At 34.7% G+C, this 23,387-nt stretch overlaps 1 long non-coding RNA gene across 2 annotated transcripts; it reads left to right on the forward strand.

The window, feature by feature from the left end:
• Positions 1-3,947: 3,947 nt before the first annotated feature.
• On the forward strand, positions 3,948-11,805 carry LOC123542958 (uncharacterized). 2 transcript variants are annotated; one of them, XR_008368613.1, is made up of 4 exons: positions 3,948-5,024; positions 6,392-6,527; positions 7,145-7,313; positions 9,933-11,805. It is a non-coding gene; the product is annotated as an uncharacterized LOC123542958 (long non-coding RNA). The 2 variants fall into 2 exon arrangements; XR_006684873.2 differs by having other exon boundaries at positions 3,961-5,024; positions 7,145-11,792.
• The last annotated feature ends 11,582 nt before the right edge of the window (positions 11,806-23,387 follow it).

Consider the following 23,387-nt stretch of genomic DNA (forward strand, 5'->3'; position numbering starts at 1 on the left):
ACTCCTTAAATATAAATTGCTGGTCCATAGTATGATAGTTTGTGCTATTTAACCACCAGTCTATATTCTTCAACATTGTGTACTCAAATAATAAGTCCAAAATTTAGAAATAAAACTAAAAATAGATTTTCTTGTCACGTTGACTGCTTATAGAATCATTTCTGAAATAAATCTGAATTCATTTAGATATGTGGTAATAGCCTTAGGTCCTATTTCACTAAATTCAGGTGTCAGTAGTCATTCTGTTGGAGATGAAAACCCTTTTATTCAGTTTTCAACCAATCAGATTACATAATTTGTAATTTTATCCACAGTATTTTCCATTGGTTTTGCTTTTTGTCTGTAGGACAGTAACCAGACTGTACTAGAAAACATAATTTGTTCATCTTTTAGTTTAATCATTAAAACTTTGAATATTTCAGATAAAGAAGGCAGGGCAAGAAACGGCTGTCTACACTTTGGACAAAAAATGAGCATGCTTTGATGGAACATCATTTAGTTCTCACGTAAATTATGTCACTTTGAACAAAATGCATTCTTAATTTATAAATTCATCTCAAACCTACAAACACTATGTCGCAACTGTTCTCTTCTGAACATTATTTCAACAGCTAAAACCAGAATGTGAAAAAGTTACGAAAATTTATTTCTGATGCATGTAGTAATATTTCCGAAAGAAACTAACTGGATGGCTTGCTGGACAATGAAGTCAAAAGTGTTGCTCTCACCCCTTTAGGCCTTAAAGGGCAATAGTTTTCATTGTTACATGACTCCTTAAATATAAATTGCTACAGTAACTACAAAACTGTAACCGGTCTTTATTATTCATCATGTGAACTAAGCTGAAAATCCAAACTTTAGAAATAAAACTGAATATTATATACCCTTCTCAAATACGCTCATTTGATTGGTTGAAATGAGTGCACACAATGGTCCGCAAAAAATGATATTGACCTGCAAAAGTGATAATGACTCTTGTGATATCATTTTTTTATATGTTTGAAATATGGGCCAGTCAGATGAATGCATTTGAGAAGGGCATATACCCCCGGTAATATAACAATTATAGGTTATGTTGAGGTCAATATGTGTTTTTACGGACCTGTAAAAATAATATTGAACTCGGACTGCGTCCTCGATCAATATCATTTTTACAGGTCCGTAAAAACACATATTGACCTCAACATAAGTCAATAACTGTATACGACAAATTTTTTGTCATGCTGACTGCTTAGAATCATTTCCAAAAAAATCCGAATTCATTTAAATATGTGGTAATTAATAGGTCATATTTCAGGTGTCAATAGTCATTCTGTTGAAGATGAAACTCTTTCATTCAGTTTTCATCCAGTTAGATTACAGAATTAAATTTCTTAAATATTGAACGGTTATATAGCACAAACTATGTACTGATGACTATGTACTGGTGACTTACTGGCAAGCGGCTTCAGTTAGTGTATTGTTTTCTCTAGACTTCAGTTTAAACAGACAATATATTCCATATACAAGGTATAAAAACAAAATGAGGCGCACCATGAGAAAGCCAGCATAGTAGGTTTGTGATCAGCGTGCATCCATGCAGTCTGGTCAGGATCCATGCTGTTCCCTTTCAAAGTCTATTGCAATTAGAGAAACTGTTAGCGAAAAGCATAATTCCTGACCAGACTTCACGGATGTGCAGGCTGGTCTGGATCCATGCTGGTCGCAAACACACTATGTTGGTTTTCTCATGGTGCGGCTCAAATTCTGTTGTTGTTGTTTTAGAAAAATAGATCCTTGAATTATTTGCTGGATCATCATTTCTTTATTATTCTTGTGCCTTTTTACATGTAAACATTTTAAAGATTTGTTATTGACTTAGCTGAAAATATTTTTATAATGTTAAAAGTTTCTTCTAAATTTATAAACAATGTCATTTTGCAAGTATATAGTACTTTTTTATTATACAGAGGATATTACATGAGTATCTTTTCATACTGAATTTATTAAATGAGTTGAATAAAATAACAAAATGCGAGGCTATGCCGAGTATTTTATCAATTTTATTCAACAAGTTTAATACATTCAATGTTGAAAGTCACAAATGTAATTTCTTTTTATTACATGTAAGCCTTTCTTGTCAAAACATCAAAAAATCGACGTCGCTTATAAATACTCTAAATAACGTCGACGTCATAGCTTTATTACACTAGTGTATTATCATTATTATTTAAAGGCTTTATTACACTCCTGCGACGTCACACATATGATAAATATGCATATAACAGGACAAGTCTGCAAATATAGTACTGAAATATTTTCTCAGCAGACTCCAGACAGAAGTTCTTTCAGATGTAAAGTGAATTGATGAAATCTTTAAAAAGTGTTGTGAGTGTTGGTGTTGTCCAGATATAAAAAAAAAATGAGGTTTGTATTAAAGATATATAGACTATAAATATCTGAAAAATGTTAGTTTTTAATGCAGTGTGGGTAAGTAAGAGGTCGGTATCATTTATATACTCTGTAAACCCTTATCATGCTGGACACAATTGATTCTGCCTTTGCAACCAGTGTTGATCATGATCAGCCTGCACATCCATGCAGTTTGATCAAGATCTACACTGTTCCCAATTCAGTCAGCGTTTTTGGTAAGCAATCCTTTTGACAGTTAATGGTACTTTCCAAACTGACAGATGGACAAGTTCGTATACAAATTAGCAGGGTAAAGACTTGCAAGTGTTGAAACATTTATAATAATTAAATTAAAATTTTCTTCTTTAGGTCTGTAACTACACTGTAATTGTAAACATTGTCAAAAATAGGGTTTGCTTATCAAATGACTATCAATCAATATCCCTGAGAGATATTACTAATAGGCTTTCTTTAATGTGCCAGTGCAAATAAAAATCGGTTTTAAAAGATCAGTATTTGATATACATGTTCAATTATTGTTTAGTAATTTATGAAAAGTACAGTGTAAAAAACTACTATAACTAATACATTTTTCGTTTCAGCAGCTGCCAGATGAATGTACTTTCCAGATGTAAACCATCACAAATGATGCCTGTTTGTACTTACCAGTGTTTAAAAAGTGTAGGTTTGTTAAACATGATATTTAAGGTTCTCTAATTTAAAAATATTTGAGAAAATTTGTTATTATGCTGCCAAAGGTGGGCATATTAAAATCACACTCACTGTCCGTCCGTAAATTCTTGTCGGGGCTGTAACACTGCATCCGTGAAGGAATTTTAAATAACTTGACATAAATGTTTACAATAACCGGACAGTGTGTCATGCCCTAGACCCAGACCCCTACCTCCTAGGTCAAGGTCGCATTTAGAAGTCAAAGGTTGACAAGGTCTGTTTTGTGTTCGGTTCATAACTCTGCCATTCATAAAACGATTTTCAAATAACTTGGCTTAAATGTTTCCCATAATGAGTTGACATCGTGCGCAATATCCAGACCCATAGCTCTAAGGTCAAGGTCACACTTGGAGATTAAAGGTTAACATGGTCTGTTTGTTATTCAGTCCATAACTCTGCCATCAATGGAGTGATTTTTATGTTACTTTGGCATAAATGTTTCCTATAATGACATGACGTGTCACGGGCAAGACCCAGATCACTACCTCCTAGGTCAAGGTCACACTTAAAAGTAAAAGGTTAACATGGTCTGTTTCTTATCTATTCCATATTACTCTTTAGGGAACAGTTTCTTCTCCATTAAAAATGTTTTCAAGTCTTTTTTCTAGAAAATATTGTAAAAAATGTAAGAATCACTTGTTACAAGGACTGTCAATCTGGATGCCCAGTTAAAGGCTTACATTCATTTTGTCGAGCCCGCTTGCGGAAGCGAAGACATAGTTGTCCAAATGTCTGTTCGGTGTATGTGCGTGCGTGCGTGCGTCCGTCCGTCCAGATTTGTTTGTCCGGACCATAACTTTGACATGCATTGAGCAATCTTCTTTATATTTGGCATGAATGTTAACCTCGGTGAGATGGAGTGTCATGCGCAAACCCCAGGTTCCTATCTCAAAGGTCAAGGTCACATAGGTCAAAGGTCAAATTCAAAAATGACTTTGTCCGGAGCATTTCTTCTTCATGCATGGAGGGATTTTGATTTAACTTGGCACAATTGTTCATCATCATGAGACGGAGTGTCATGCGCAAGATCCTAGAATTACTTCCCTTTGTTGTTGCTATAAATAGCTTATATTCGTAACTTTTTTATTACTGGTCGTAAGGAAAAATCAAGACCACTTTTCTGTAGTACAACATGCATGTTACATCCGATTTTCAGATGTATTGTGACCTTGTGATCTTTGTGTGGACTTATTTTTTTTTAAGATTTACGTCCCTTTGTTGTTACTTTAAATAACTTTTATTGTAACTTTTTGCAGTATCTTTTTTATTTGGCATAAATGTTTGCCTCAGTGAGACAAGGAGTGTCATGTGCAACTCCCAGTCCTTTTGACAGCTGGCGGGCTCGACATGTTGCCCGTGGGCATCTAGTTTAATGATTGTACATGTTTATCCCCACTTCTGCTGTTGTTAGTAACTTCAGTAGTCTTAAGTAATTTTTTTATAAAATGTAGAAAAACAGTCGATTCACTGACTGCCTTAAGGCATAACTGAATCACTGTCTGAACTGCTGTTAAACCCATATATGTGACGTCGTCTTTGAAAACCGGTCCAGATACGGCATGACGTAATATCGAGAAACGACGTTTAAAGTTGCGCCAAGTTTACGCGCGCAGCTTTCTTACACATGTTTTAATTAGCAAAAGTTTGACCAACCAGTACGACTGCTTGTTACATGATTCATAACAGCCTACTAGAGAAAGAATATTTAGACATCAGACCTGTAAAAAAATAGAGGTATTACGCCTGAGGCAAAATATTTCGTTCAAAATCAGTTGTTTCCCCCATCAATATGTTTCCGGTTTCGGATTTTATCAGGGAAGCGTGTGAAGTTTGCTTTTGTTTATTTACCTTTTGTTCAACGATGAAGGGATCTGAGACTTGTAATACTGTTTAGTGATTTGGTAAGTACCGTTTATAAACAGATGTCAATGTAGATTCTCTAATATATTTGAAACTTTCACTGAAATAAGTCTGTCTTTTACCCGGAAATGAATCCAAAACATAAAGAGGGAAATTTATCTTGTGGCCACTAAAAACAGGTGATTTCACTATGCCTGTGTATTTAATGTAAAATGGCCAGTTGGGTTATCACAAAGATTATTGAAGGCAGAAAGCTTCTTTCTCAAGGTGACCAGGATTCATCAAATAATTACATTGTCCATAGACTAGTAATGCACCTGTCAATATTTTGCCCGCCCTGTGGGGGGGGGGGGGGGGGGGGGGCGACGAGCTGACCCAGGGGAATTTGACATTTCAAAAAAATTGTTGTCTAAATCCCCACCCTAGAGACAACCTTTTTTGTCTAAATCCCACCCTAGAGCCTTGTTGGTACATTAAATGTTTGTCTAATTCCCGCCTGTCGGGAATGGCCTTCTGTCTAAAGTCCCGTGTATGCCCGCCGCTCCACCGGGCGGGCAAAATATTGACAGGTGTATAAGCATTATTTATGGAAAAAAAAACAATAATAAAAAGTCAATATACATGTAGCTATGATAATTAATAAGTTTGATGCAGACTTATAGATGCCTGCCTATGTCACATGATTTCTCGAAAAGTCCCCTCTCATAGTAGTAGCCAAGGTATTTTAAAAGGAAATATGTAGATGTCCGGTAACCGGAGCCTACCCTGCATTCTAGCTGTCCGGCAACAAGACGACTAGCCTCACCGCTAATGTTTTTCTAGCTGTTCGGCGATCTTTTTACATATGAATACTGTAATGAATAAATTTATTGTATCATATTTTTTGGCATAAGTTTGAATATTCACCTGTAAGGCTTATACAATATTTTAAAATTGATAATTACCGGACGCCTAGAAAACCCCTATAGGATAGGATAGGCTAGGCTAGGCGTCCTGTTACCGGTCGGCTAGAACACTTGCTAGGTTTCTGGTTACCGGATGTCTAGACTATTCCGTTTATAAAATGGTAACTGTTTTTGCTGTGGGTCTCATAAGTCATGTTATTTCTGTCTGGTGACTAAGTACTCTCTTTCCATTATTGTTGATTCAGAATGTTTTGTAACAAGATGATTGTATATGGATAGTGGGAATTTATGCCATGTAATGAAAATCTTTTTATTTTTGAAATTTTTGAGCCTTGCTGTGTGTAAAACAATTTATGATCCTTTAAAAATAGATTCATAGTATAATAACTTTTAAAGTATTTTGTGGTAAGTTAATGAAACCTTTCAAAATCACATTATTAATTTAGTAGTCAGTTTTTGATTTTTAGTGATGTTTACGGTACATGTAATGTATCTTCTTTCAGATAATATTCCTTGTTCCTTTGATGGTTCATTCCACTACAGCTGGTTCATATACCCTACAATAGCCAGGATATTGGTCTGCTTACTTTAAGATCTCAAGAAAATGTAACATATTTTGGATGTGCTTTGAGGAATCAGGTAAGTAACATGCAGCTAAAGGCTCTTATTATAATTTTAATGCAATACATTTTATATTATTTATTTATACCTCTGTCTAGGTTTTGTTGGAGCCAATACAAAATAAGTCTACTTCTACACTAATGATTTGTACAATGTATGTACATGTATTATGACTATTGAATGGCTTAAACTGACAAAACTGGCATTATTGAAATTTAATTTCAACAATCTGGTTTTGAGGAGGATCAGTTGGTGTAAAGTCTTCATTACATTGGCTATTAGCCTGGGAAAAGTTTGTGGCACTCAATAAGTACATGGATATTTTGAATGCTTAACACTACATGTACATGTGTATAAGTTGATATCTCATTAAGTTGTAGAATAGTTCTAAATAATAGGAATTTTAATTAATTATTTGAAGTAAATCAATTAATTAATTGTAATTTAGTTTAATTGTAATATGATTATTTTCAGATTTAATTAACCCATTCTTGACATAGACATTGTTATGTGATTGAATTTTTTTACGAGTTTTATTGCACCAAGAATATGGATTAGAATGAAGACTGTATAGGTTCCTGGGATACATGAAGATAACAGATACTTTTACCAAAGACTTTTAAATCATTTTTCAGGAAGGCAAGTGTTTCCTCTTGTTTATGAAAGCAACTCATTTGGTTAAGGGGAAGACAACTTGTGAGCATGGTACATCACTACCTGTATTGGTATTCCATTTTGACAATGCTGCTAGCTAGAATAGAAATAACATCTTGCTGTGGTATGGTCTGTGGAGAGTTTTACTAGGTAACAACCATTTTTGATAGCTGTTAAAACAGTGTATACTTTTAACCCTTAGGCTGCATGAGGCAGCTATGTCTGCCTTTGCAACCAGTGCAGATCAAGATCAACCTGCACATCTGTGCAGTCTGATCATGATCTGCAGTGTTTGATACTTAGTCAGCAAATTTTCTATTAGAACCCCCTATAAGCTATAAATGGTACTGTCTCTATTTAAAGATGGAGTAGTCCATTTTACAAATTTAGCAGGTTAATGGTTAACACAAAAAATGTGTTTTAGAAGTTTGAATCTGACTTGCACTTTTGAATTTAGAAGAATCTGTGGAGGAGGGTGAATGCTGAGACCTTTAATAATACATGATATTGCTGACACAGTGTGTCAGTCATCAAAGAAATGTCATAACAACACAGTTGGTCAACAGTGATTTAGATCCTGTCACATTCTACCAGTGGAGAAATATCTTATCACAATATTTGTAACTTTTGAAGAAGATAACCAAGTATTACCACTTTATCATGTCTGCAGAAACACCTGAATTGTTAGTCTTAAAAGTGACAGTCCAGTTAACTTACTAAAATCTACTCCCCTTGCCAAACAAATATTATTGACATGGAATGACACAAGCCTGACAATGGTACCTGTATGAACTCATAAGAGAATAGTATTTGTCTGAAAAGTCAAAGGATTCTGTTTGTCCCAAACCACTTGATCTGAAATTGGATTGTCAAGGATTTTTCTGAGAACTGAAAAAAGGAAGTGAATATAAAAGATAGAAATTGTTGTTGAATTCAAACGTTTTAATATACAACACTTTAGCCTGTTTTGCTGTTCATATAGATGTGTTTAGCTGTTAAGGTTAAACATCAAGTAAAGGATGTAGTTTCAGTTACCTACATTAAAGTATTGGCTGGAAATAAATATTTACTTTTCACTAGAGCTTGTAGCAGTGTAACCTTCATCTAAAGTTAAGCTGTTGTATTAATTATTAAAGTATTTTTAGAAAAAGGAATTTAGTATGTATGTTGCCATGGTAACATAATTCAGATTATATTTCATTGAAATTATGGATTTGTATTTCAATATGGGATCTACAGTATATAATGTAATGGTAAAAGAATGCTCACTTTCTTCAGTATTGTCAGTTATAACTAGCCAGTGAAAAAAACAGATTATGAGGAAAGGGATGACTGAAATGTTTATTCTTACGATAACTACTTCTGTTACAGAACATGACTGTTTTAAAGTTTTTATGTGAAAATTTCAGATTTCTTTCCTGAATACTTGTACTTTCAAATATTTAACTTATTAGAAATACTTTTTAAAATAAGCTCTTGTTTTTAAGTATTATTGTAGGAAAAGGGAATTTAAAACATATGTCGCCATGGTAACACAATTTTCTTAGAAAATGTGGAAAATGTTTAGTTAGCTGTACTTTCTAGTATTCCAGATAAGCATAAACAATAAAAAATCAATAGTAATATATATTTCATTTATTTCAAAATAGTCATTTATTACCAGCAGGTAAAAGGCAAGTTATGAAGAAACAATGACAGAAATGTCTTATTCTTATAGTTATTACTCATGTTACAAACACTGTCATAAAACAAAACATTTTAATTTTTTTAACATGGAATCTTGAGATAATATTTTTGAATACATACCACTTTATAATATTCAAGTTATCTGAAACACTTTTCCAAATTTAGCTCGTTTTTAAAGTATTATTGTAGAAAACAGAATCAGATGCATATGTTGCCATGGTAACATAATTTAATAATGTTTTTATAGAAAATGTGAAGGACTTTAGCCAGCTAGATGTTTGCACTTTAAGTGAATATCTAAATATTCTTTGTAAAAGAAGATTCATTTATTTAAAAATAGCCAGTGATTACCAATAAGTGAAAACACAAACTGAAGAAACAACGACTGAAATAGTGTATTTCCCGTGTTACGAAATCTGTCATGAAACCAAACATTTTATATCTTTTCACATAAAATTTTCAAATTTTACTTTTGAATACATAAACCTGTAAATATTCAACTTATAAGAAACATTATTAAGCTTTTGTTTTTAAGTACTGTGGTAGAAAAAGCAATTTATTGCATATGTTGCCATGATAACGCAATCTGAATAATGTTTTCATAGAAAACATGAAAGACTTAAATTAGCTGTATTTTTCTGTTTTAAGTAAGCATCACAAAAATAAAATTTCATAGTAATAGAAGGTTCTTTTTTTCCAAGGTAGTCATTTATTACAAGCATGTAAAAGACAAGTTATGAAGAAACAATGACAAATCTATCTTATTCTTGTGGTTATTACCCATGTTACAAAAACTGTCATAAAACCAACATTCTAAATATTTTCATGGGAAATTTTCAGTTTATTTTTGTAAATACATATACCTTAAAATTTTTTGCTTTTAAAAATCCTTATGTCAAGCGAACATGTTTTTTTTTAAAGTTTTATCATAGAAAAGGGATTTTAATATATTTGTTGCCATGGTAACACAATTTTAGAAATATTTTTATAGAAATTGTTGATTTTAATTGATTATCATTTTGTGTATTAAGAAGGGATCTTACTTATATCATGCAATTGTAACAAAGGATATATTTATTTCAGAATTGTTAGCCATTACCAGTATGTGAGAAATAAACTAGAAAGAAAGGATAACTGAAATGTACTGTTTTCAATTTTAATATCTATGTTACAAAATCTGTCATAAAATTGACAATTTTGAAGATTTTCATCTGAAATTTTCAGGATTTATTTCGGAATGAATATACTTTCTAAATATGCAAAAACCTGAAAATGTCAAAATTCCTCATATGGACCCATTTTCTCAGTCATGGTCACATATAATGAATAAAACGAAAAACTTGATTATATAATGATATAAAGATAAATCAAACTTACAACCTGTAAGCCACTGGGTGAATGTAATATTTTCTGGTATATTATAACGAATTTGAAGTGACACTTATTACTGTGTGTATATAGTTGTCTTTAAAATTATTGATGTCATAATAATATAAATTGTACTTTTTTAGCTCACCTGAGCCAAACGGTCATGGTGAGCTTTTGTGACAGCTCAATGTGCGGCGTGCGGCCGTCAACAATTTCTAAAAAAATCTCCTTCTTGAAAACCACTAAGCAGAATTACACCAAACTTCACAGGAATGATCCTTGGATGACCCCCTTTTCAAATTATTCAAAAAAACTTAATTCCATGCAGAACTCTGGTTGCCATGGCAACCGAAAGAAAAAACTTTAAAAATCTTATTGTCCAAAACCACAAGGCGTAGAGCCTTGATATTTGGCATGTGACATCATCTTATGGTCCTCTATGAAGATTGTTCAAATTATGCCCCTGGGGTGAAAAGAGGCCCCTCCCTGGTGGTCACAAGTTTTACATAGACTTATATAGGAAAAAAAAATAAAAATCTTCTTGCCTAAAACCACAAGACCTAGGCCTTTGATATTTGGTATGTTGCATTACCTTGTGGTCCTTTACCAAAATTGTTCAAATTATGCCCCTGGGGGGGAAAAGAGGCCCAGCCCTGGGGGTCCTAAATTTAGACTTATATAGGGAAAAAAATCTTCTAGTCCAAAAGTTCAAGGCCAAGGCCTTTGATATTTGGTATGTAACATTGCCTAGTGGATCTCTAACAAGATTGTTCAAATTATGAAAAGAGGCCCCGTCCTGGGGGTCAGTTGTTATATGAGTTATATAGGAATAAATACTTAAAAAATTATCAGATCATATCTCCTAGACTGTTTAATTATAATTACCAGATGAACCCAGGTGATTAGGGGTCACTTGACCGTGACCTTGATCTATTGATCTACTTTCTTGTTTTTTAAGATACAGTCTTGAAATTTGGATGACATGCACAATTTTGCACACCGATCTTAAAACTGACTTTCAGTGACCATGAATGTGACTTACTCCCCTGCTTTGTAACATTTTAGCATCAGTTTGGCATTTAAAACATGTGGCTCATATTACTCAGGTGAGCGATTCAGGGTCATCATGACCCTTTTGTTTCTATTTTAGGATTAAATTTGGTGCACTGGGATGATTCAAAACAAATCTTCAAATTGACAATGGCAAAAAGCAAGTTGAAATGGAATACTGCAGTTGATGAAAATGGTTAGCATGGATTTTTTTTGCCTGTGAAAAGTGCAGAGGTCTATACACTACTGGTGTGTTCTTTGAGACTGTTCTTATTTCTAGCAGACTTTATTATGCCCCCTTCGAAAGAGGGTTATATATTGTTTTACTGATGTCGGTCTGTCTGTCAGTCTGCAGACAAATTGGTTTCTAGATGATACATTTATAACGCAAGAATGCTTGGGCCTAGGATCATGAAAGTTGAGAGGGAGATTGGTCATGACCAGCAAATGACCCCTATTGATTTTGAGATCAGTAGGCGGAAGGAAAAGGTCACGGTGACCCGGAATAGTTAAACCATTTCCGGACGAAAACTGGAGAATGCATATGCCTAGATAACACATGTTATCCTTACAAAGGAAAGGGGGTGGGGATGGGGGAGAATAAAATCGTTAAGTTGTCGGCTCTTTTTTTATTTTAATCTTGTAAAACTTAAGACTGATACTTCTACTTCTTATTATGTGATTCAGATATGAATAGCACAATCCAGACTTTATTCGCTTATAGTTCACAGGTATCCGATGTATATACAGTAGTATAGACGCTCACGTGTAACCTAAGCCCCTAGAAAAAAAAACACGATTTAAGTTATGAAAATATATATAATTGATCAACAAATTAATATATTTTTTTATGCAGTATCTTTTTCTTACAAGAGAGGTAGGGGTGACATTGATAACTGCTAAGGGTTGTCTAAAACACACACCTGGCGCTAAAATCTTTCATGTCAGTCAAAATGTTTATAATATAAAGCTGTTTATCAGACAAAAAACTATGCTACGTATAGAGTTATTAGTTCTACAATTGCGCCACAATGGGACTTAATACATTATTTTCCACGTGGAATCCAATATTATTGTAATTATATTGGACTGTGTATTTGATATTGGACTGCACGAGGAAAATGATTTATGTACAGAATCAATGTCTTCGCGTAGGCCAATATAAATTATCAATACAAGTAGAGTTATTCCATATAGAAATATTATAATCAAATGAAAGCAATCCAATATAATAACACAGTACTGATAATATAAAGGAAAATTAGTATCAAAAATTAGTTTTATGTATAGATCTAGAGTGCATAATATATATGGACAAAATTTTAAAAATAGCATTATACATATTTTGCATGTGTCAACGTAGTCTTACTTCCTAAACGACGACTTCCTAGAGCAACAATGAAGTTTAAATGAAACGTCATTAATACTTTTCAAGTAATGCTCCGGACAAGCCTTATTTTGTATAATAAAGGGAGATAATTCAAAAGCTAGGTAAGGTATAGTTATGGTTCTTTGACACTGCTCTTTGTCTCAATGGCCTCTATGTAAAATTTTAATAAAATGCAGTTAATACTTTTTAAGTTATACTACAGACGGACGGGCGTACGGACGGACGGAAGGACGGACAAAGTGTCAACTATATGCTCGCCCTTCGGGAAGCATAAAATAATAGTAATAATAATTTACGATTAACGAAAGTTAAGTGAAGCATTGCATCCTCGTTTACATAGCTAATTTTTTTTGTTATGTCACAATCCCCATTTTCCGAATTTATCCGTACATCTGTACATAGAAAAAACTAAACAAATGCTTACACGTTTCTAAATGTTCATTTAAACCCCTGAAAATGATATAAGTCGCGCCGTGAGAAAACCAACACAGTGCGTTTGCGACCAGCATGAATCAACACCAGCCTGCGCAGCCATTTAGTCCCGTCAGGATCCATACTGTTCGATAACAGTTTGTCTAATTGCAGTAGGCTTTGAAAGCGAACAGCATGGATCCTGACCTGACTGCACAGACCAATATGGTGGTTTTCTCATGGTACAGCTCATATTTTTGTTGTGGTTTATGTTTATTTGAGTATTACATCCATATTTAGAAGAAAATTGTATAAAAACCCACAAAAAACAGGATGTTTCATTCAAAATATAAACGTTTATAGCACCCTACGTAGAACAAATTGCCTTCATCTCTTGTATTTGAAGCCAGTGTGAAGCATTTGCTCACATTTGTTCAGTCTATGAGACTGCCTATTGAAAAACAATAACAACTACAATTAAGGGACACATGTAGGGTAAATTCGGGTAACAGAGCCACCCGGGCAACTGAGCCAGTTACCAATTATACCCGAATTTTTCCGATAACGGTTGTGCCCCCTATGTTATACTGTTTTATACCGTTTTACTGAGTGATACGCCGGAGGGTTTACAGTCATCTTGACTTATTGTTTGATTAGTGTTAACGGTGGAAATTAACCGTCAATAAAATTGCAAAAATCAAAATTATCGTATTATAAAAAAAAAATACAATTGTCAATTAAGGGAAGTAGAAAAGTGGACGTATGATGGAACTGACATAGAAATTGTGGACTCATTCATTATTTAGGATTCGTTTTAAGCAGTTATGGTTCATTAAGACGCGACATTAACGCGCTGTCTAGTAAGGCCATAAAATCAATGAATTCACTATTAACACTCATGAAAGACATCAATATGCCGAAAAATATTAAATTTAACTTGTTCGATGCATATGTCACATCCATCCTCTGCTACAGTTCTGAGGTATGGGGCGTCTCGTCGGCCAAAGTGGTGGAATGTGTGCACCGTAAATTCATTAAACGAATCCTAAACGTCAAGACAGCTACAAGCACTCATGGCATATATATGGAGAATCAGGAAGGCACCCACTGAATATTAACAGAAAATGCAAGATTATAAAATACTTGTTCAAACTTGTTAACAGTGATCAAAATAACTGTATTACGTCACACTTGTATCAATTGTTACTAAAAGGCGTCGAAAAATGGAACTATAAACTGGCTTTATAAAGTTAAAACGTTGTTAAATGAAAGTGGTTTCGGAGAAGTATGGATGTACCCCAACTCAGATAACGTTAAATACTTCATGGTTACATTTAAAAACAGGATTAAAGAGATGTATATTGCTGAATGGCGACAAAGCTTAAATAATAGCCCTTCATTGATACTGTTCAAAGAATTGAAAGACTCATTTCAATTATCTGAGTACCTATTATTAGTTGAAAACTGTAAATATAGGCATATTTTAACAATACTGCGTTTGTCATCTCACTGTTTGGAAACAGAACAAGGCCGATATAGGAATATAAATAGAAATGAACGTCTATGCACATTATGTAACAAACAATCAATTGAAGATGAATTCCATTTTACCTTGGAGTGTCCAGTCTATAGTAATTTTCGTGTACAATTGATACAATTTAGATATAGGAACAGACCTAGCATGTTTAAATTCATTGAACTATTAACATGAAAGAATAGAGTGATACTTAATAGACTAGCTTTACTTTTGCTGAAATCGTTTGATAAATATAAGACATTGTTAAATGCTGCAGTACCTTGACAAATTTATATGAAATTGATCATGATATAATATGTGATAATCGCATCTATTATTCTCTCTATTACATAGCAGATGGTGTATATCCCCGCGTTTTGTGATTATTATTAATATCATATACTCTGACTTATAATGTCATGTACTCTTTGTGTCTTATTTGTACAATCGATATGCCATATGCATTAAACTTTATTCAATAAACTATGTTATGTTATGTTATAAGTTGCCATTTACTTTCTGAGACTAAAACAATGTTTTGCGGGCGGGAAAATAAAATTTTTGAATTATATATCATCTCTAAAAGCGGGAATAAATAAATGAACGTAGTCTGGTAAGTACCACGTGAGTTTCTCAAATTAGAATTGTGGAATATACAAGTACCTGCTGAACAAATCTGTGATTTAGCGTGTTATGTTCAGATAAAATCAAATGTTAAAGTTTTGCAAGAAATGTACTTTTATGAACCTTAGATTTGTCGAAATAGCTTTTAATTTTGTACTCGTATATTCTATTTTATCTTATGCTATTTTCTATGAAATACTGACATCATTTTAGTGAATATAAATCTAATCAATTCAATGTGAATGATATCAAGTATATTTTTCAGTATTCCAGTTGGGACTACATTAAACATCCATAGTGATAATAACTTAGATATGAATAGCTTCGAGTGCATAAATAAAATTCATAGTTATTGAAAGCAAGTGTTTAGCTCACCTGTCACATAGTGACAGGGTGAGCTTTTGTGATCACCCTTCGTCCGTCGTCCGTCCGTCCACAATTTCTTGTGAACAAGACAGAGACCACATTTTGCAAGCAATTTTGATCAAACTTGTAAAAAACATGTTTTGGTATGATATCCAGTTCCTTCAAAAACTGCCATATCCCATGATGGTTCTAGAGTTATTGCCCTTAAGGGCCAGGTTTTTGCTATTTTTGTGCAGCAAACAATTCTTGTCTGCACGATAGAGGTTTCATTATGATTTTTTTTTAAACCAAACTTGCACACAACTTGTATCGCCGTAAGATCACGTTCCTTTCTTAAACGGGCCAGATCCCACAAGGGGTTTTCCAGAGTTTAGGGGGCCCCTGAAAGGGCCAAAATTAGCTATTTGGACCTTTGTCTGCATAATAGCGGCTTCTTTAGATTATGTTTTAACCAAACTGCACACTAGTTTTTATCACCATAAGATCTGGGTTCCTTTCTTGAACTGGCAAGTTTTCCTTTAGGGGTTCCAGAGTGATGGCCCCTGAAAGGGCCCAAAAATTTAGCTATTTTGACCTTGTCTGCACAATAGCAGCTTCATTTATGATTTGAATTCATTAAACTTGCAAAATACTTGTGTCATAAGAATATTGGTTCTTTTCTTAAACCCCGCCAGATCCCATAATGGTTCCAAGTTATGGCCCCTGAAAGGGCCAAAATTTAGCTATTTTGCCCTTTGTTTGCACAATAGCAGCTTCTCTAGTAAAATTTTTAATTTTAACTAAACTTGCACACAACTTGTATCACCACAAGATCTTGCTTCCTTTCTTCAACTGGCCAGATTCCGTCATGGGTTCCAGAGTTATGGCCCCTTAAATGTCCAAAATTTGCTATTTTGGCTTTTGCAGCCATATAGAGACTTCATTTATAGTGTTTTTTTTTTTCAAACTTCCAAAATATCTTCAACAACAATAAATCTTGGATTCCATGACAAATCAGATCCAATCGTAGGTTCCAGAGTTATTTTATATCTGATTACAGCCCCTGATTATAATCAAAATGGATTTATATCAGTAAGTACTTATAGGACTTATTTGAAGTTTCATTATTGTTATTAGTTGGACTGAGATAATCAGGGTAGATAACTATGGACTGATTTTATGTCAAATTATCTCCCTTTTTTCAATTTAAAATTGCTATATCTCCATAACTAATGAAGATACTGATCTGAAATTTCATTTATGTCAACAGATTTATTTGGCAAATCCTTCTTTTGTCACTTACAATATGTATTTTTTTAATTATTTCCCCTTTTTACGTTACTAAACATAGCTTTTTTTAGTAACTTTTTTTATATTGGCTGTACGAAAAACCGAGACCACTTTTCCTGTGGTACAACATAGCGGGTACCCCCCCAATTTTTAGGTGTATTTGACATATCTATCCCTGTAAATTTTTTTTTCTTTTTGGTTAAATTTCTTCCCTTTGTTGTTCCTGTCCTTTGGACTTAGATATTTTTTCTGAGGACCTTCTTCTCCTCAAGTGCAATGATAACAGGTGAGCGATATAGGGCCATCATGGCCCTCTTGTTCTTTAAGTTAGTTTTCAGATTCCGCCTCGCCACTATGCGTCATGTACTAACCAGTTAAAAGGAACGAAAATGACACAGGTTTAGTATGATTTGGACTTACCATTAGCTGTACCCGATAATGTATTAAAAATGTCTGTTCTGTAAGTCTTCTTGTATAATTTGAAGATTTTGGGGCAAATTTCCCATGTACAACCCCAACAAAACGTCTTGAACAAATAAATCACAACTGTATATTGCCAGGCGTGTAAACAAACAACCCATTTTCTCTTTTAGTGCACATGCAGCGGTCATTTTCTCCAGCTGTCCGATTCCAACAGTCCAACTACGCTTTCAGTGAAACATTATCCTAATCCGCCATACCCTTGTAAATTTTAACACAAAGAACGTTTCCTTGTACACACTTAAATAAAAAGAACATTATCACCTTACCCTTGCCATGAATTAAAATAAATCCAGTGTTCTGTTTCTAAAATGTCACAAAATTCCTTTCCTCCCGCCGCCACTCATGAGAATACTACTGCTAATTCCGTACATATGTAAACACAATTAATAGCATCACGAGAATCCCGGGCTAACGAAAGTCCAATATTGTCTTACTATTTAAATGTGGCCGGTATTTTTAACGTACTCAAATTTTGGAGCAGTTTTAAATTTCCGCCAAATTATTTTTTCTAATACAAAATATGCAAAAGTCAGCTCAATATTGATTTCTATTACTATACGTCCTCTGAAAATTTGCGACGAACACACCGAATATAAATGATCACCAAGTATGTATCTGTACCTTATCAAGTACATTTTTTGCAACCCTTAACATGTTGGACACGATTGATTCTGCCTTTGCGACCAGTGCAGATCACGATTAGCCTGCACATATGTCTGTCTGATCAAGAGCTGCACTGTTCGTTATTCAGTCAGTATTTTTTGGTTATCATCCCTTTTAACAGTCAGTGGAACTGTCCCAACTGAAAGACGGTCAAGTTCATTATAGAAATTCAGCAGGGTAAGGGTTAACAGGCTTTGGTATACCAAATACTATATAAGCAATAATCGGGCTTAAATTATCAAACAGTAAGCACGTTTGAACGTGATGGCTTTGTTAACATTTACGCAAAAGAATTTTTTATTGCTTGATCCTTTTAACCGCAATGTTTATGAAAGATGTGAAAAAAAATCATGTCAACAAATGAAGGCGTTTTAGCGATAGGAAATAGGCGCTTCCACATAATCGGTATGTGTCGCGCTCTAAACTGTTTGTGTATGCACCGCTTAGCAAAGGTTAAAGGTCAGTAATTCAAATCCTTCTTTGTTTCATATAAAAAACGACAACTTCATGTCGTCTTTACGTATCTTTAGAGAACATCACTTTTTCCTACACCAATTTTTCATGAAAGTTCTATCACAAATTAACGAAAAAAATGAAAAGAAAATAGGGGGTTGAATAGTTCCTAGAGAAGGCTGATCACTACCAAATAGAATGTAAGCCTCCGCAGGTCTAGTCACAAGTAGTCCAATATAAATAGTACTGACTTTTTTCCTTTCCTAGTGAATTTTCTCGGCAGCAACGTGCTTATTTTTAAACCCTACCCGCGTTTCAGTATGTATCATTTTACATTCTATTGAAATCGGCATGTTCCTATCGCATGCTGGTAAAAATGGCGGCGTAAAAAATTTAAATTTGACCATAAAGAAAATTGAAAGAAGCGAAAAGTAGTAAATTCAGCGGGTTGTATTTAACGAACTGTAGTTTTCTTATAAAAGTTAACACCCCCTTTTCTTTGTTTTTCTAAAGTAGCGATCTAGTTCTTTATGGAAAATAAGTCTCTGGGAAAAACTGATATGCTAAAATGTCGAAAAACCGTTATGAAGTAAGGGAGATTTATATGAAATAAAAACAGCTGGATTTAGTGGTGTTCAGCCAAAAGCCAGTCATTGTGGTCTGCTACCCTAAAAATGGCGCATATTTGCTCTCCTCCGCGCAATAAACACCTACTTCCGGTTTCGATCTGCAAAACTTGCCATGTGGGTTGTATGGACATGAAAACCGTCTCATTTCATGCAGAATGTATTCTAGTAGCGAAAACGTGTGATTAAAGCACTCGTTCTACACGAATTTGCGCAGAAAATGGGAAAATTAGGATCTATTTATTATGGACTTCTTTCGACTACACCACGGAAGCACATTTTCGACCGAATTACTGACCTTATTCCCAAAATCGATGTGTTCCGGTGTAATGAAGTATTTCGACCCCCATAGAATAACGACCCCCCGGTCATTATTCTATAGAAAATGTGACTCCTTTCCTGTAAAATATTGACTCCCCTTATAAAAAACTGACTCCTTTGGGAAAAATCTATAGAATAACGACCCCCCGGGCATTATTCTATAAAAAACTGACCCCTCCAAGTAAAAAAACTGACTCCCTAAGATGACTCCCCTTTGAATCCATAGAATAACGACCCCGGTTATTATTCTATAAAAAAAAGTGACTCCTTCCATGTAAATACTCACTGCCGAAATTTTTACATTCGAACTCTCATACAATATCGATTCCCGGGCATTATTTCATTTAAAAAAGTTTCTCTTTCCGTGTAAAAAAACCGGCTCCTAAAAGACTCGACGATAATATCTATTAAAAAGTGATCCCATCAAACCTAAAAGGACAATTTTACTAGACCTACAACTCTAATACCCTTAATTGCCAATAGTTAACATTTTGATTGTGCTACTACTACTGGTGCCGCTACTTCTATTGCTGTTACTACATGTACTTCTTCTTCTTCTACTACTACCCCTACTACTTCACACTACTACTACAAGGGGTACTACTGATACTACTATACCTGCTTTCCCCTAATACGTCTTGTACATCTACCTCTTCTTCTCCTGCTGCTTTGTTGCTGTCACTTATTCCTCTGCTGCTGCTGCTGCTGCTGCTACTGCAACTGCCACTAACACTTCCACTACTACTACTACTACTACTACTACTTTCTATTGTTGCCGCTACCGTACTTTACTGCCACTGCTAAGTATTGCAATTTCTATTAATACTAAGTTCTATGCTGCAGTTTCTGTGCAGTTTTTTTCTGAAGAATTACTTCAAACCGAAGTTTGCAAGGATTATTGACACTGTGTGTTTTTTGAACTATTGTGAATTTTTATTTTCCTGAAAAAAAATGTATACACCAAGATACAGCGTCTAGAAATAGAATCCCCCTTTTCCCGTTGCGGGAAAGCTCTATTTCTGTGTCAAGTGATGGTATCTGGGCTAATGCCAAACGGAAGGACGGACGGACGGACAAGGCAAAACCATTGCCCCTCCCCCGAGTGGGGGCATAAAATGCAGCAATTAGGCCTTAGAACATGAGTTATTACTAATTTGACCAAATGACCGGGGGGCGTTTTTTATGGGAGTCAATATTCTTCGTGAGTTCAGTTTACTTCACGGGGGAGTCATAGTACTAGATCTGGAGGTCATACTACACTACTCCTACTACACTACTAAAACTTCTATTTTTCCGCTACCGTACTTTACTGCCACTGCTAAGTATTGCAACTTCTATAAATAATAAGTTCAGCTAGCAGTTTCTGTGCATTTTCTTCTGAAGAATTACTTCAAACCGAATTTGCAAGGATTATTGACACTGGTGTGTTTTTTGAACGGGATTGTGAATTGTTTTTTACCTGAAAAAAAAATGTATACACCAAGATACAGCGTCTAGAAATAAATCCCTTTTCCCTTGCGGAATGCTCTGATTTTTTGTGTCAAGCGATGGTATCTGGGGCTTATGGTCAAACGGAAGGACGGACGGACGGACAAGGGCAAATCTAATGCCCCCTCCCCCGAGTGGGGGCATAAAATGCCAGCAATTAGGCCTTAGATACAGAGTTATCACTAAAATTTGACCAAATGACCGGGTCCGTTTTTTTTATGGGAGTCAATATTCTTCGCGAGGTTCAGTTTTTTTTCACGTGGGGGGGTCATAGTACTATGAATCTGGGGGTCATAATACTATGACCGGGGGTCACTTTTCTATAGAAAATGACCGGGGTCATTATTCTATGGGGTCGAAATACTTTATTACACCGGCATAGAAACACAGTTCGACAGGTAAGTTTTATTTCTCAAAATATTCTATCAAGACTTAAAGTACTATTTGTCAATGTATAAACACGTGTTCAGTCATTCTCTATTCATGGCTTGTGTTTAGACGAGTCTTCAAAATATGCATATTTAAATGGATTTCATTGGTGAACCAGTGGCGCATGGAACCTAAATATACTGTTGAAGGCAGTTGAAAAGTGGGAATTTTCAATTATTTATGGTTTGTTTCTGGTTTGCAAAAGAATTAAACGGTTAATCTGACAGCCGACAATAACAACAACTTGTTATAGTTTGTTTCAAGAATATCTTGAAAAAAGAATCTAGATTCAGATTGATTTTCGTTCGATGATTTCAATTTGAGCATATTATCATTTCTTTAATGTTGACGTTATGTTTTAATTTAAGGTTAGGAAGAAGGCCACACCAAATCATAGAAAGAAAGATTTGTTTGTCATGACATGAAAATTGAACAGCATGTAAAAGATGTATATTACTTTATGAAACAAGTGTCAGTATACTGATATAAACATTGAATTCCAGAAAATGACTGCCTATAGGGGCCCCATTTCCGGACAGTCAAACCACTTTAAAAACTCACCGTTTTCAAAAAACTGTTACACATGTTCGTTTTGAGGCATTTGCGATAGCATATAATATATATTCTAGTTATTTACAAATGGCATTCATAAAGTATTCCGGAAAAGTTGTCTCCCTTTGAAAATGAATACCATTTTGTACCTAAAGTATTCCGAAAAATTTGGCTCCCGTGAAAATGAATGCCATTTGTACCTAAAGTTTTCCGAAAAAGTTGTCTCCCTTGAAAATGAATGCCATTGGTACCTAAAGTATTCCGAAAAAATTGTCTCCCTTTGAAAATGAATGTCATTGTAAGAAATAAAGATAAACAATTGCTGAAAACTGTGTTCCACCTGTTAGGCAATTTCACCACCGCACGCTATTGCAAATGCATCAAAACGAACAGTGTAACAGTTCTTTAAAAATGGTGAGTTTTTAAAGGCGTTTAAAAAATGTCCGGAAGTGAGCCCCTTTAGGCGGTCCTTTCCGGAATTCAATTTTTTTATCAATATACTGACACTATTTTTGTAAAGTAAATTACATGTTTTGCAGCGTTTTAATTTTTATGTCAAAAAAAACTCTTTCTTTCTATGATTTAGTGTTGTTTGAGTTTGTTTCTCAAGGCCTGATTCTTATCCTTAAATCTGGTTTATTGTTCTAGACGAGGGTTCTGCAGTTCTTCCTTGAGTAGCTCCCTTTGCTATTAACCCTTCGTCTAGCGCCATGACCTCATATCGTTCTTGTTTATCATCGCTTTTCATGTAATTTCTGAGCTGGAAGGGCTTGGCCTTGAACAGCTGTGGGTAACATTCAAACAGGGAACAAATTTGAATTGGATTCCCATAAATGACGTCATTCAATCAATCGGCTATATCAATCAGAAGTGTCAGATTTCCGGGGAAAGGGTTAAAATGCTGTTTGTAGAACTTGAAATGTTTGCCGGGAAGTGACAGATGTCTTTGAGAACCTAAGAGTATATCGGACAGTGATGACTAATGAGGACAATATGGTTCTTGTGTCAGACTGGACATGTTTGCCCAAAAGCAGAGGTCATATGATAGTATTCCCCCAACTCATGCAGCCTTTGCCGAACACACAAAGCGTGCTGTATACCAAGCTGGTTGCATATGGGGACAGACACTGTTTTGTCAAACGGAAGTCGAGAATCCTGCTGAATAGGGATGGGAGAAACATGGTGGCCTTTGGCAGATAGACTGGACGACAATCCACCAGTTGCAAATAGCTGTAAAGAACTGACCAAATGTGCATGTAAAACAGAATGTTGTGGTTGGTATAAATGCAATGGTTTTGGACTCCCGTGTACAGATCTATACAGCTGCAAATGTGACAACTCTTTGGACAAAATATAAAGTCTTGAGACATACCTTCCAGTAACAAGTACGGTAGAACTGCATTGTTTCACCTATGACACAAAGCAGATCTTTTGTTAATCAAAATTGATGTGTCTACGTGGATTGCTACTTTAACTTTAAAAATGTCTGTCTTATATAAAGTTTGACTACAAGTTCCAATCAAGCAGTG

The sequence above is a fragment of the Mercenaria mercenaria genome, chromosome 19 (assembly GCF_021730395.1).
Source record: "Mercenaria mercenaria strain notata chromosome 19, MADL_Memer_1, whole genome shotgun sequence".
NCBI lineage: Eukaryota > Metazoa > Mollusca > Bivalvia > Venerida > Veneridae > Mercenaria > Mercenaria mercenaria.